At 38.6% G+C, this 12,044-nt stretch overlaps 1 protein-coding gene across 5 annotated transcripts in view; it reads left to right on the top strand.

The window, feature by feature from the left end:
* disp1 (dispatched homolog 1 (Drosophila)) overlaps positions 1–12,044 on the top strand; it is a 105,263-nt gene continuing 93,219 nt past the window's right edge. For all 5 annotated transcript variants that reach the window (XM_041805031.1, XM_041805032.1, XM_041805035.1 and 2 more), the window contains exons 1-2: positions 1–137; positions 4,843–4,927. The gene's annotated coding sequence lies outside the window, so the exon portion shown is untranslated. The remainder of the gene's footprint in view (positions 138–4,842; positions 4,928–12,044) is intronic.

The following is a 12,044-nucleotide window of genomic DNA, read 5'->3' as shown; positions in this document are numbered from 1 at the left end:
GTGCGCAGCTGCCCACCAACATGGTTTGGAGAATGGCATAGTAGATACATCGACAACCGGCATAACACAACTCGAGGAGTGGGGATACTTTTCTAATCGTCCGTTAGTTCATAGCATGTGATATGCTATCAACCCCGGTAGGTACTCGTGTGAGTATGGAGCTTGTTTGTGAATGAATCAGGGAGAAACCGCTGTTGTCTAACCCAGCTGTTTTGGTCAGCGAGGTTAGCTGGCAGTGGCTAGCAGCGTCAGTCAGCTAACGTGAACTTAGCTAGCTTGAGGAGAGCACACATCAGCGTTGCATTGTTTTGCTGGTAACGTGAGGCAGACACGAGAGTTAAGAGTTTTAAGCTCAGAATGGTGATAAGACAGCGGCTCTGAGTGTGAGGGTTTACAGCTGAGATGAATGAGGAAGCAGAGGTTAACGCTAGCTTGGCAGATACTGTGATTTGACACAACCGTTAAGGCCGAAGCTGTATTGATAACGTCATCTTACAGTAACTGACACCGGACGGGCACAAGTATATGAAAAACGGTCGAAACACGAAAATAACTATTTGAATTGGAGTACTTTGAGGTTTTAGCTTCTGCCATGTTTGTTACTATCAAAACAAACAGTGTAGTTGTGAATACCATTGTATTTGATGTTACATCTGTAAAATATGTTGACCTATAACGTCTGAAACAGCAGTAATGGACAACCATATAAGGGAAGGGCTACTTAAGATATGAATGTGTAATCTCTAGTTGTATAAATCGTGTCTGTGCCCTGCTCTCCTGCTGGGTTTGCCTGTAATGCTCCAGAAAATGTTGCTGACAGCTTGGTCCAGCTTTTAATTTACCTTGCATTGTATACCAACACTTGTAAAAGTCAATGACTTTTAAAAAACTAAACTATTAATCTGACCTTTTATTACAGTAATGTTAATTGCCAATAGAAAAAGTCCCTCCCCCATCAATTCCATGCGCACATGCTGTGTAGTTTGTTGTTAAAGTGTTTCTCTCACGAGCATTAGTGGACTAATCCTCGTCATATAGCTTCTTAACTGCATATGAATGTGACCAGCAGCTCTCAAGCCAAATAATTGTTTAGAAACCAGGCCCCGGTTATTGGGCTGGACTCAAGTATTTGGCTTTAACATGGTATTTCTGACGGAGGGGAGGGGTAACATTGTTGGAGACTCTCCTCTGGCTTCAAGAGTTGCTGCAGCTTTGTTTCGTCTCATCTGAAAATAACCAGAACTGTAAGCATTAGTTTGTGGAGTTTTAGGACAAACAGACCCGTATCATCTTAAGTCTTTTTCTTTGTTCATTGTCATCTCTTCAGGGAAGAGTGTGTTTTAAGGACTGAGACTTCATGTACGAGCTAGAGTAGGATGATTTGGGAAAATGATATAATTGCATTTATCCCTCCCAAGTGCAATTTAATCTGCAATAATGTGTGTTTTTTTAAAAGTTCCTCATCTTATGTATGCAAATCGAATTGCATTTTTTTGACCGTTTGAAAATTTGACATGAATTGTTAAATTTTTTATTAAGACAAACATATGCAAAAACAAGGAAAGAATGATTCATTGCAAATTATTCTAGTAAAAATTAACACTTGAACATTTGCATGATGTATAGAGCAGAACATCGCTGTCTCAAAAGTTGTATTAAACCGGTATTTTCACACACATTTCAGGTCAAAGAAATATTGCACCTTCTGTGATTAGGAAAAAATGCAGTAGGACACTGATCATCAACTGGCGGCCCAGGGGCCAAATCAGGCCCCCCGAAGCTTCCTGTCTGGCCCCCAGAAGATCACTAAATTCAGAAAAGCAAGAAAAGAAAATGTTGTGGTTTTAAGAGTATCTTTTGGCTTTAAATGTCTGCAGCTGTTAAATCCACCACAAATGCAATTCATATTCAGATAGTTTTAGAATGACTTAACATTTGATCTGTTTTTACAAAAATTAACTCGTCAGCCACTATTAGTAAATATATTTTTTTAAAAATATGTTAAAACTGGCAAAAATGGCCAGATAAAGTGGTGAAAAGGGGTTAGAGAGTGGCAAAAATGGGCGATAATCGTCTAAATGGGTTGGTGAGTGGCACAAAGGGACAAACACTTGGTAAAGAGGTTAAAATGTGACAAACCATCGGTATAAAAGGAAAAAATGGGCAAAAAGTATATTAAAAATTGGTTAAAAGTGGCAAAAATGGTGAAAAAAGTTATGAAAAGTGGCAAAAATACACAAAAAGTGGCAAAAAATTGATAAAGGAATGGCAGAAAAGGGATACGACAGGCAAGAAAAGTTGATTAAAGAGTCAAAGAATGGCAAAAACTTGGTTAAAGAGGAAAAAAAAAGGGCAAAAAGTATCCAAAATGGGTTAAAAGTTGCAAAATGGTGCAAAGACAGTCACTGGCAAAGTAGTGAAAAGGCAGGAAAGTTGGTTAAAGAGTATTAAAATAGCAAGAAGTGGCAAAAACGGGCTAAAAGTGGCACAAAATGTTGCAGAAATGGCTGAGTGAAGCAGTGAGGTAGTGTAAAGTGTGAAACATGACTTCATATTGGTGCTAAATCACAACTGTTGAGGGCCCATTCTCTGGGATTTTCAGGGGCCTGGACAATTCTGTGGGCATGTCAGTCTCCTTGTGGTCCATGGCATTATATATCGGGATAGATCTCACTGGTAATGCCTAAAATACTAATAATAAATATACTAATCAGAACAAAATATTGATTTAATTTTTCTTTATTTGGAAGTTTGGCCCCCAGAGACTCTGTCAAGACTAAATCTGGCCTCTGTGCAAATGTACTTGATGACCCCTGCAGTAGGACATATTGCGATTTAATTGTAATTGTTGAGAAATTGCCCCAGCCCTAGTCTGAACTATATTTATATATTGGTACGGATATCAGAATAATCTAAAATGAAATTTTGAATATCTTATATTAGCAGAAATTGAACATCCTACATTCCTGAATTTAAGAAATGCTGTAGTTAAAAGTTAAAATACTGCCCTGGAATCATGTCCAAAAACAAGGGATGCATAGATGGATTTGTTTATTATATATTGACCCTATTGACGAATAACATCCGTTGGTAAATTATGTGGCATGAACAGATACTGTTTGTGTGTTTGTCTGTATTGTCCAATCAATTTAATACTGGCATCTGGTAGTGCTGGATAATTAATCGAGTTTCAATTTCAACAATTCTGTCCTCCCATGATCATGAAAATCGGATAATCTTAGTTAAATAAAAACTGTGCGTCATTCCCCTCTACTTGCTTTGTCTGTGGGTTTTGTAAAGTGGCAAATGTTTTAGGGTTGTTGATGTATTTCATCCTTTAAATTATTTTTATGTTTATTTTTTTTATACAGTACTGTGCAAAAGTTTTAGGCATGTTTGGGCTGACGTTTGAGGCTGAAGTAAGGCGTGTAATGGCGAGTACAACCACCTGAGGGCCCCATCAGACGGGAAGGAGGATTGACACAACCAAGGTCATGGTCTGGATGTCTTTGTACATTACCAAGGGCATGGGAGAATAATCTGATGAAAACAAAACAAAAACCACAGCTTTAAGGTGGAGTTATGGGTAGATGTGGCGCTTAAATATAGCCTAGGGTAGTGTTAGGGCGGGTAGGAGGGTTGCCACAACCCTCTGGTTGTCGCGTGTATGTTCTAAGCACCTGAAAACTGTTGGGGGTTTCTGGGCGTATTGCCAGGGGTGCAAAGGACAAAAGAAATGCTGTTAAGCTTGACCTTGGCTGCTGATTGACACACGTACATATCAAATGTGTTGACACTGACTCTGGCCGCCCTCCCTCCTCTCTTCAGCCCGGGGTTGTGGACCTGTGAAGGACCGTTAGTGCTCTACATGCCTAAAACTTCTGCACAGTACTGTGTATATATATATATATATATATATATATATCTATATATATATATACATATGTTTTTTCCCACTCATTTATTTTCATTCAGTTATTGTCTTTTTTAGCATTAGAAGTGTTTAAAATTGATAAATACCTGTCATGCAGATGTTGTAAAATCGATGAATAACTGGGTTGGGTCCTCATAATAACATATCAAAGAGTATGGTCTAAACCTGCACTCTTTGTAAAGTGTCTTCAGATAACTTTAAAAAAATCCAAATGATTTTGATTTTTGCTATGATCAAGCAGCTGTAACTGCTGAATCAAATAATACATATTTTGGCAGAGAAAGTCACCTGTTGGACAAACTTTGATCTTTATTTATGGTCAAATAAGAGAAAATGTTCGCATTTTGGGATGTTAGACTACAGGACGTAATGGACAAATAGAACTGCTGATTATAATTACTAATTATGAAAATGAAGGCTGAAACCGCTGCTTAAAATTAAGATGTATACAGATACAGCTGTTATCTTTCTTTTGGTGTAAGAGAAACTCTTACTGTGTATGCGTTTTCTCTCACATTTGACCATGAAAACAGATCTGAGTTTGTCTACCTGTTCACTTATTATTCCCTGTAAAAAATCTTGTATTTGATGCAGTAGCTAGATATACTAGTTGCAAGTGCAAAATTGATTAGACCCAACAGAAAACACTGATAGCTGGTTTCTGTTCATGCATGCCACGTAATTTCACTGATGAATTTCAAACTGATACCCATGTTTAACTGATGCATCCGTGGATTTTGGAATCTGCAGTGATTGAATTGTTAGTTAAAGGTCTGTATCAGCACATCTCTGCAAAAAGCATTTACTTAGTGCCTTTAACCAACTATTTTTGTAATGGTGATTTGTCATCTGCTGGGAAATGCTGGTCATTTTCTATCAATGATTTAATCGCGCTGCTCTCTCATCAGTGTTTTGGAAGCTGCCAGTTGAGGTCACCGCTTCGCCATTAAGGAAACAAGAAAACACTAACAGAGTTCATCTGAAGAATTTAATGTAAGTATCTGGAAATGGTTCAATATCTGCCACACCTACACATCAGTATTTATTACAGGGCATATATTAACAGTGCACATTAAAATACTGGCTCATTACAGCCAGATACTTGAAATGTATGCTGTTTTGTATGATTTTTCTGACATCTCAGAAGCTGGGCTCACCCCTCACTGTAATATCTTGCTATTGAAACCAAGTTTGTTGGAGGCCAGTAGAGGGCATTCTTGTCCTTGCTATTCTTTAAAGGGAGCCCTGCTTGCCAACACACACTGACCCCATTGGATTAACATGAGTGTCTGCTGTGTTGTCTAAAGAAAGATTCTAGATGTACATTTTTGAGAAAATGAAATGAATGAATTCACATGTAGGCTGCCATTGTCGTGCAAGGCACTCTGGGTGGTGATGTCAAATGGTTGCATTGTTCTTCTGACATCTCTCCGTTCCTCTCAACCCCTTCTACATTGCAGTATCTTCTTTATTGTTCTTTTCCTTGAAACAGCTCTGTGGGTAAAACTAAATAAAGGCTTTAAGGATGACACTCCACTTTAAAAACAATGCATCCATATGGCATCACTCCCCAGAGTGCATGGCAGAACAATGGCAGCCTATGTGGGAAGATGCTCCTTCTGTGACACTGCACAGAGGCTCTCCTGTAACGTGACTTCCCATCTGATTCACCAGAAAGTGTTCAATTCTCTTATTGAAGGTTTTAAAATAAAGACAGAAAAGGTGACGAGAAAGGCGAACACAATTCATTCAGAAGCTAAAAGTTACAAAAACTGCCTGCAATTTCCCATAGCCCACACCCCCAAGCATTTTCACAGTGTCAAGAGTACATTAACAAACACATGCATGAATGCATATACACAACTTTTCAAACTTTAAATCATCCTCTATGTTTTCTAACTTGCTTTTGTTTTTGATACAATAATTTTCAGGGTTTCCGTTACTTAAAGTCTGCTTGTATTTTTGAGGATGTCTGCTTTTTACATCTGTATTCAGCGTAAAGTTTCTGTAATAAACAGCGACTAACACACAGTAAGCAACTGTTTTAGGCATGTGTAATTTTGTATGGCTCAGATCTTTACAAATACAACACAAAAGTGTTGCTTGTGATTTTCTGAGCCCATTCATGAGTTGAAGGAAATTTTGACTTTAACAGTGGCATGGATGGCATGCTGACCAGGTGTAGCAAGCATAGCTGTTTTTGCTAACTGCTAACTGGGATGATGTCACGCACAGCTGAGGACTTTACCTTGATTTTGCACGTCTTGTGTAGTGCATGACTTGTGTCCAGCTCCTGACTTTCTGTTGTTGATGAAACCTGGAATAACCGGGAAAGACTTTCTCAGTAGAAAGGCTTTCTTATCCATATTTGTTTGTTTTGGTCTGAAGCATTTCAGCATCTGCTGCTGCCTTTGGCGTCATCTTAACTGTAGGCTATGTGTATGCCAAACCTGTAGACAGTCACTTTCTGTAACACTTACAGACCTCAGAAGCAATGCTACGTGGCAGATTTAAGCACAGTGTCTATTTTGTGAATCTTTGACTCCAGGAGAACATGTTTGTAGTAGTAATGACAGATTAATTACCATCACAGAAATTCCTTCTGTACCAGTGGATTATTTTTAGTGTACCTACCCCAATACTTGCTTGTTTAGACTGTGAGTGTAGCCTGTTCCCAGAGGAGTTATCTCAGGAGTTAAATTGCAGTTGAGAGACAAAGCAACAGAAGCTGCTCTATTGATTTCTTGATAAGTGTTTGCCCGGCTTCTGCTTCTTTGAGTGTGTGCCGTAGTCTACACATACAATTACTTTTGATCTTATTGGCATGGCTTTTTTTGCTTTTCTCCCTCTCTTATCAACCTCTGTGTCTTCAGCCATTTATTTTATCCTTCCACTCCCTAACTGTTTCCACTTCCCTGAACCATCATGAACAAATGGTCCAAACAGCTGGCTTTAACAGCTGCCTTCCCTGTCAGCTTTTGTCCAACTTCATCTGGGCCAGTTTTTCCATTGCAATGTCTTTTTTGAGCCAGCTTTTCTGTTTCTAAATCAGTCTTTATTCTGTCTTTGTGCCACCATTTCACATTGTGCCAATAACTTTAAACAAGGGATGCTCAGTATGGTTAGTGCAGTATTGGTATCACCTGATATTTAAAAAGTTTACCAATTTTACAGCCAATATACTGTATGTATGAAAAAGTCTGATGAACTGAATATACATCTAAACATCCATATATTTCAGCTTATTATGTTTTCTCAAGTAAAGTTTTGTTTTTTTCTTAAAACTCCACTGAACTTCTTAGACTTATAAAGAAGGTTTCTTATAACTACAGGTCACTTTCTTAAGATCTCTAGATACAGCAGACATTTACAGTAATACAGGAAAACAAGGAAAAATCAAATTTATTCATCCATCAATCCTATGTTTTGTTCCATTTGAGGTCAAAACTGCAATATTTTTCATAAAAAATTGAGTGGTGTAACATTTTTGGAAATTCTGGTTGCAGTTTCTCATCAAGGAAGTGATGGGGGTCCTGAGGGTAGACCAGCTGATAACTTCTGGTCCATCCTAAGATACTGCACCTTCAATTGCTTGTGTGACTGAGTGGATGAAAATTGAATTAAACTGAGATAAACCCCTGCTATCAGTGTGTCTATGTGAGTGAAAGGCATGCTGTTCAGAGCGCTCTGAGCGATCAAAGAGTAGAAAATGGCCATATAAGGTTAGTCTATTTACCATTTATCATTCATCTCAATTGCCGCTTTCATAGCCTGGTCAGTGGTCAGCATTGTTTTTTTTGCTGTCTGGTGATATTATTCTGCACTTTCTCATGAATATGAGCCTTTAATTGTGGAAAATTCCCCCAAACTATGACTCTGGAGGAGTCTGAAACCCTTTCAGACAGTTATTTTAGTGTAAAGGTTAGAAAAAGAGGCAGTAAGTGCCCATCTGAGACGCTTATTAACCTGTTCACAATCCTAAGTCATGAGACAGCAGGAGTCCTGGCGGCCTTTTAAAATTTTCTTCATTAGACAAGGAAGACACATGTAGACAGAGAATGTAACGGGTGAACAGATGCAGCAAGAATGATGAGGTTTCATGTAAGTCTAAATTGATGGTGGAACAAGCTATTGGAAAACAGAGATAGAAGATAAGCAGAGCAACAATAACTAATAAGCGAAACCCAGGCTGTCCTGGCCGTAAATCCATTTCAAGATTATTTTCAAGGGAATGACTATAATGTAGATAATAAAGGTAACAATATATGGATAAATAACAGTAATAGTCATATTAGGTAGAATACGTAACATTCTAAATTTAGTATTAGCAGCTAAGATGATAATGGAACAGAGCGGACTGATATTGATAATTATAGCAGTTGATCAGCTCTTAGATGAACTAAGCATCTATTTAGCATCACCGTAGCATTTCTGTGCTCCCACAGTGGTGGAAAACAGGCCCCCTGCTTCTGTGAATGTTTCATTTCATGTTAAAAACTTGAAAACAATAAGTCGTCAAGTCCAAAGTAATCTGCACATTCTGATGTCAAATATTTCCGTTTTTGCCATTCATTTAGAATTTTTTTATTTTTTTTTTATTTTGATTAAAAAAATATTTTTCCCCACGGTTAGGAAAAATACATGTATCTTCTTTTTCAAACAGGAAGTTAAGTACCCCTAGCTCAAGTCCATACAGATTTCAAATTTTAAACTTAAAAAGAACAGTTTTTTGGGTGCAGATGGCTTTGTGGTTTTAGGTGCGCACCATCTATGCAGACGGCCCAGGTACAAGTCTGGCCAGTGGCACCATTTCCTGCATGCCTCTCCTCCACTCTCATCCCTGTTTCCAGTTCTGTCATTTGGCTTTTAAAAAGAACTTTTTAATCTCTTAATAGTTAGTGATAACTGAGTTACACTCAAAGAAAGTAACTAAATGTGAACTCTTGACAAGGAGAATGCTTTAACATTAGCCAGAGATCATTTAAAATAAGTGAGTCATATTTCTAAATGTAGACCTGTCCCTGTTTTGAACGGTGAATTTGACAGAATAAACACTTTAAAGATGTTTTCTGTTTCGTGCTGCTAAGTCATGGTTTCAGACCACACTGATGTAGCAGAGCAGCACTAGTTAAATTAAATGTTAAAATCATGAAGTACACTTTTTGCTCTTCTTTGATTTCCAAATCAAAACACTGGTATGAGATGACTCACATCGTCAGTATGGGCTTGAAATTTTGTCTTGAAATGCAACGTAAATTAATTTTCAAAGCGGGATTAAAATAATGATTAATAGCCAATAACCATGGAAAAAACTTCATTCGCATCTTTGAAAAAGTACCCTGATTAAAACCCAGACAAACTGATAGATAGATTAATTTATTCTTTAGTGTAGCTGAACTGAAGTCTCTTGCATGTGGATGATCCCGCCAAGCAAACTTGAGCTTCAGCAGACAGAGGCATGGCTCCTATCATGGCATCTCTCAGCCCATTCATCATGTCAGCTCCTGTCTCAGTGTTTTATGGATCTCGTTATTGAAAGCAGGCAGCCTGATAGGCTTTTTGGTTTCCTTTTGGCTTAAGCTTCAGGTTAAAGAAATCAATTGTGACTGGCGTTCCTTCAAAGGCACATGTAAAATATTAAGATCTCTGGCCACTGACTTCACTTTGCTTTCAGCTATTGACCTGAACAGGGCCCTGTGTGGAAAGAGTCGGTCTGAGGAAAAAAAGGCCTGTCACAATGGTTGTGTCTAAACTCAGAGACTCATTCTGTATTCCCTATCTCCTATAGATAGTGGACTAAATGAAGCACTCATTGGACTAATAAATGACTGATCAGACACTGCTGCAGTTCTGGATGATGACATCATTGCTGCCACACACTTTGGTTAAGCCACTTCAGTGTCTCCTTGCAGCCACACTGATGTAAAATAATTCCTCTGCTCCTTAATGTCTAATTTTACTGTAAAAGATCTCCCAAACAGCTAAATGGACAAGTCAGAAGTTAGCAGCATCTGAAAAAATCAGTTATTTCACTTTTTCTTTTCTTCAGACTCCATAAAGCTTCTTCCTTATCCAACGAGAAAGTCAATTACCCTTAACTGGAGACTGTACAGAAATCCAAAATGCGACAAAAACAGTTTCACATGCAAAACAGTAACATTTTCCTTTACAAGCCTTTCAGGGCTGAGAAGCATCCCCACAGCATGATGCTGCCACAACCGTGCTTCACAGCGGGGATGTTGTGTTTGTGTTGACGTGCAGTGTTTTTTGTGTCTGCCAAACATTTGTGTCTTGTCTGATGGCCAAAAAGCACCATTTTGGTCTCATCAGAATAAAGAAATTTTCTTCCACTTGACCGTGGAGTCTCCTACATGCCTTTTGATGAACTCTGGTCGAGATTTAATCTGAGTCTTCTTCAACAGCGGCTTTTTCTTTGCCACTCTCTCATAAAACTTTGCCTGGTGAAGAACCTGGTTAGCAGTTGTTTTATGCTTTTAACTGAACTCCCGGGATGTTCAGTGCTTTGGAATGTTTTTTTTGTATCCATCTCCTGACTTATAATGTTTCAAAAATCTTTTCTCTTAGTTGCTTGAAGTGTTCTTTTGTCTTGATGGTGTAATGGTAGCCAGGAATACTGATTAACCAGTGACTGGACCTGCCAGACGCAGGTGTCTTTATACTAGCCAAATTGTATTGACCACGATTGATTTATACATGTATCATTTAAAAGGTAAAACATTCAAGGGGTTGAATACTTTCATAGGTGATGTTTGTACAAACCCAAGGTGTGGAATGCCAGTTTATCTCATCTCCAGTCACAAGATGGGATCATTTGTCCAGTTTGACAGATAGTCTGAACAGACAACATATACACTTCTAGCTCTGTCCATTTTATAATGTTGCAATGCCAAGCTTTATATAGAAATGTAATTTTTATGCTAAACTCACTGACCACTGGGTCTGGGCTCCTAATAACCGTTGAACTGTATAGCTTTTGTATCTTTAGCTTTGAATAACTAAATTTGTCTTTCTTATCTACTGCCATTCATTTTGATGGAATGTTTTTACCTTAAAAGGGGCAGGGCCATCTTATTTTCAGAATTGAGACAGCTCTACAAATGGTGTATTCATCATATAGAGTACTCTGTAGTAAATGTGGTACAGTTTCAGACACAGCCTCTGTCTTTTGCATCGCTCAGACCCATAGAGAGCTTTGCCGTATCACTGCCTGGACTCCAGCTGTCACTGTTTGTATATTTGATATACTGACGGATGCAGAAAAGGAACAGGTGTTGGGCATTAGTGCCACTATTTTATTCCACCCCCTCTGAAAAAGTGCACTGTGGTCAATAGAGTTGTCTGAGTGTATCATTGTAATGTATGGCTATGTGACTTCTAAACTGAGCTTTGTTGCAGAGCATTTCCTTCGGCGTCTGCCTTCAAAAAAAGGAAGAGGCACAGAGAGGGAAAATGAATGAATGTGGTTAAGGTGGACTGACCCCAGCACAGATCAGAAACATGGGAATGTCTTTGAACGTTGACCTATTTCCGCCCTGCTGTCTCTTCTCAGTAAGGTCTTTTGGTCTCTATTGAGTTTGTAGGAATATTAACCACAGATGGAAACTTTGTAATATTTGGAATTTGTGTCTTTGACCAAGACTTTTTTCAGGAAGTAGTTTTTGTTTTTTTTTTCACTTAAAAAAGATGGAGCGTCTTCTGTCTATCTAGCAATCTCTTGGGTATTTGATGCTGTAGTAGTAAGACTAAATAGTAATTTAAGTTGGACTACTTATCAGCTCACATTCTGGACTTAAAAACTTGGTTGATTTCCCGAGTAGACAAGGTTCTAAATCCTAGCCAGGCCTCGGCTTGGACTCCCTTTACCTCATCCATCTTGGTGTTTTTGTGTGAGTCAGAGAATGAAGGTGAAGGCCAGTGGTTGCTTCACTGCATCTTTCTTTGGTTGTTTAGTTCTTCAGACAAATCTCCACAGACAGCCTTGGTTCCCCCCACAGAGAGCAGCCTCATTAGGATTTGTTGCACAAACTGGAGAATTTTGACTGGCTGAGAAAGCAACAAGGCCGTCCCTCCTAGAGACACATGTTCCATG

Source organism: Cheilinus undulatus, linkage group 14 (genome assembly GCF_018320785.1).
Source record: "Cheilinus undulatus linkage group 14, ASM1832078v1, whole genome shotgun sequence".
Classification (NCBI taxonomy): domain Eukaryota; kingdom Metazoa; phylum Chordata; class Actinopteri; order Labriformes; family Labridae; genus Cheilinus; species Cheilinus undulatus.
This window is presented reverse-complemented; position numbering and strand designations above follow the sequence as displayed.